The sequence below is a fragment of the Sinocyclocheilus anshuiensis genome, unplaced genomic scaffold (assembly GCF_001515605.1).
Source record: "Sinocyclocheilus anshuiensis isolate Anshui unplaced genomic scaffold, SAMN03320099.WGS_v1.1 scaffold164, whole genome shotgun sequence".
Classification (NCBI taxonomy): Eukaryota; Metazoa; Chordata; class Actinopteri; order Cypriniformes; family Cyprinidae; genus Sinocyclocheilus; species Sinocyclocheilus anshuiensis.
The window spans coordinates 1,358,681-1,363,147 of record NW_015557128.1 but is presented as its reverse complement, the minus strand read 5'-3'; positions in this window follow the sequence as shown (position 1 = coordinate 1,363,147).

Here is a 4,467-nt window from a genome sequence, read left to right as displayed (position 1 = left end):
TTCAGTGAGGGCTGAAAGCCCATCTGCTCCATTGAGAAAAAACAAGAGGATGGACAGCATTGAAAAGCAAACAACAACTACAACAACAGAACCGCCTTTAGTGTTGGACCTGCTGCTCTTTTCCCAAAATGTCTTGTCAGATTTAATTGTTTTTGTGTCTTTGTTTGATTTATAAAAGGGTAATGTAATCTCTGCTATCTCTATTGTTTCTTCTAGACAGCAATGAGAATGAAGAGCAAATGGAGACGTCTGCTTCTCTGATTGAATACTGAGAAAAATCTCCTGCAATTTCTCCTGTTCAGTATCTTATAGAAGCCTATCTCACCACAGACTGAAAAAGGTAATTGTGACTTTTCTCACAATTATGACTTTTTTTTATTGCAGTTGTGTATTTATATCTCACAATTCAGACTTTTCTTGTCAGAATTGTTAGTTTATTGCAGTCCTGTGTTTATATATATATAGAGAGAGAGAGAGAGAGAGAGAGAGAGTATAAGTATATATTAAAAATTTCCATTCATTTATAAAAAATATCCATTCATTTTCTTGATGCAAAATATGAATATATTAAATATATAAAAACCTGGATCTGGATTGTCATCACTCATGGAGGCTTCATGAAAGCCATTTTGGTCGTTTCAGACAGTATAGACAGTTTCTGAGCCATGATCATTCATAGCTTTTCTTCCGCTGACTGATGTGAGTTCTGTATCTGCTGAGCTGTCAGTAATAAGGAGACACTGCAAATCTCTAAAGATCTGAGAGGCTGCAGTTTACCTAATGATGCTTTTCGAATTAGACAGTGCATGCTGTGAGATCAGTCTTAAATGATCAGGGATCACTGAAATCCCACCCATGGTAACGCCCCCTTTTCTTCATACCCTCCATTTGTTTTTGACATCTGCTGAGATTTTGATCTTCTCATGTGTGATCAGCTGCTATCTGAGCTCTACATGAACTGGCGAGGTTCATACGAGCTAAATTGCATGATACACACTCGTCAGCGTGGCTGTTGACTCTGCATGGGTGTGAGGTAATGCCGGGTGAAGGGAACGTTTCTAATCCTGCGTGCGAGATTTAAATGATGCACAGTGTGAGAGATGACATGTTATGCTTTGCTCCCCATCTGGACGAGCACTAACCTCAAAAGAAATTGACCATTTTAGACACTGCAGGTGTTTGATATGGCCATATTTCCGAGAAACTGTGTGCATCTGTGCATTTTAGGCTCTGAAAATGAGTATTGGCATATGACAGCTTGGCTGAAATTTAATCAAATTACAGCCCTGAAACCAGAGAAATTGTGATATCGACTAAAATTGTGTCAGAAATGATGCATGTTGCTGGAAAAAGTGGCCTGCAGCCTTCTTGGCCTGAAAAGTGAAGATAAGCATGGTTATCTTCAAAGTGAAGATAAGCACTGTGTTTAGTTGAAAATGCATACATTTGTAATTTTTCCTATTTTGCCTATGTCTCTTTTAGTAGTTTTGCATATTTTTGGGCCTATGCAGTTCATGGTAATATTAATACATTTCAGTGTTCAATTTTTGTGTGATGAACAGGTTTACGCCTTGTGCTCCAATGTAAAATCCAGGTCCTGAAGTAAAACCTTGTGAGAAGAAGGACTGTCTTGGAGGCTATAGATAGCTTGATTGATCTGAATGTGGCTGAACTAAGCTAAAGCAGAATGGGAACATCTCTAGCCTGCACTGTCATTTTTAACCTTCAAAATATTAATGTTTAATCCTTCCTTTCTATACAGGTAGCAGAGAGAAAACCGCTCATCTGGACAAGTGTATTCCAGGGCCCAAATGACCAAAATGCTGAAGTATAACTGCATTTTTCTAGATTGAATTTTCCAATGAGGGTTTATTTTTCTTAAAATGTTTATGCATTAAGCATACTTTTTTTTGTACATTAAAGGCACAATATGTAAGATTTTTTTATTAAAATATCCAAAAACCACTAGAACAGTGTTATATATTTTGCTGACTTGTGTACTTACATTATCCCAAATGTTTCGAAGACTGTTTAAATCCAGAGAAATAAGCAATTTTAACTAGTGACACGGAGTGTGTCCATAGTGTCATTGTGTCGCCTGCCTATGACTGCATACACCCCCGATTTCCGGTTTTGTTTTGTAGAAAACATGGAAACGCCAAAGACGCTTTAATATGTTGTGCGTTTTATTAGACCGGTGACGGCCGCACAGAGTAGCATTATAACAGAACTTTCAAATGTATCTAGTATGATAAAACAGCGCTGCTTTTTTTTCCGCACATACACACGACCGGAAGGAGCGGAAGCGGTCGACTGTGGCATAATAAAAGCTCCGCTGCTTTCGAGCCGTGTGTCACGCTCGTTCAGCGGCCTCGTTTCGCTTCGACGGCTTTCAGCCTCACCCTGCTTCATTCTACTACGTTAATAAATCATTAGCTCATCCATGAACATGATTTCTGCCCGAGTCCCGTTGGATTGCATCGGCTGTGGGGATGAAGACCACAACTCCCATGATTCCACACTCAGTCACGGCGTCATCAAACTACGCCTTTGTCTCTTTGTTTATTTTTAATACGCGCCCTCTTGCGGCGAAAATGACATATTGTGCCTTTAATTAATCAGTAGTCTCCCATTTTGTTTGTTGACACAGAATTCCAAATGTAAATTTTCAGAAAAAAAATGTATATTTAGTTGTAACTGCACATTTATGTAAAATTGACTTCTTAGAACAATTTAGTAACTGCATAGCAACCACCCAGAATACCCTAGAAACACCCTGGCAACACACTGTAGCTTATGGTAGCTTATCAGTGGTGACTGTCAGTTAATGTACATATGGCAGAACTGTAGAAACTTATAGCAAAATGTGGTAGTTCTGTATGTTGTTTCAGGGTTCAGGCAATCACACAGAATACCCTAGCAACACCCTGGCAACCACCCTGAATACCCTAGCAACCACTTAGCAACACCCTAGCTACCAACTCAGAATACCCCAGACAACGTCCTGGCAACTGCCCTGAATACCCTAGCAACCACCTAGCAACGCCCTGCCAATCACACAGAATACCCTAGCAACACCCTGGCAACCACCCTGAGTACCCTAGCAACCTCTCTGTAATGCACTGACATCTCAGAGTTCTGGCAGTAAGTTTTTCTTCAGAAAGCATCTGCGTCTCTGCAGTGATAGAGTCAGCATTTTCTCTGAGCAAGAGACTAATGCTAGTCTATTTCGCTCCTGATTGTTTCAAAAAGTCACTGTTTTTCCCTCTGATGGGCTGCCATGGATCCTTCATTTTCCCTTAATCTGCAGGAATGAGGAGCAATTGGTGAGCAGCAGGAGAGAGGAGCACTTAATCCAACCCTCATGCCAGGAGCCCATCTATCCCATAATACTGCCTCTGACGCTTCTCCCTCTCCCTCACTTCCATCTCTCATTCTCTCTCTCTCCCTCGCTCCCGTCCATCATGATTAGGGTCAATGCCATCAGCCTTTTCAATAGCAATACGGCAGGCTGATTTGTTCCCCCTCTATCGCTCTCTTTGTCTTCCATCCCTTCATTCTCTGCCCAGTCATGTTTTCACACTCAAAAACAGCTGTCTGGAATTGAATGAAAGGATAGATGAAGGAAAAACCAAACAAACAGCAAACTGTGTTGTCATTTTATGACAAAAGTTTTTGTACCTGCTTTCCTCTAAGCGAAAGCTAAGCACGTTGTATCTTAATGCAGACAGCTTTGACGTTGCTCTCTGTAGCTGTCATTTTATCAGAGCAATACTCCTGAGGCTGTGTATTACAGGGGTTGTACTTCTTTATCTGCTTTTCAAAATGCTTTACTGTGGTAAATTTACCGTAAAGCATGACCTTCAGTCGTAAACGGGTCTTAAGGCTGCATTTATTTGATCAAAAATACAGTAAAAAAAAACAGTAATGTTGTGAAATATTATTAGAATTTCAAATAACTGTTTTCTATTTGAATATATTTTAAAATATAATTTATTCCTGTGATCAAAACTGAATTTTCAGCATCATTACTCCAGTCTTCAGTGTCACATGATCCTTCAGAAATCATTCTAATATGCTGATTTGCTGCTCAAGAAACATTTCTGATTATTATCAATGTTAAAAACAGTTGTGCTGCTTCATATTTTTGGGGAAATTGTGTTAAATTTTTTAGGACTCTTATGAATAGAAAGTTCAAAAACAGCCTTTATTTGAAATAGAAATCTTTTGTAACATTATAAATATCTTTACTGCCACTTTTGATTAATTTAATGCATCCTTGCTTAATAACTCTATCATAATTTCATAAATAAATGTGTAGTGTATCTCCATTCTTGTGTAGTGTTTTGAAATCTAGTCAACGTGAAATGCCAGCTGCAATCTATTTTTGCACTATTTTAAACATGTCAGCATGAAACGAAATATTCAACTAGAAGAACTTTAGAGTGGGACTCAATCTCATACATT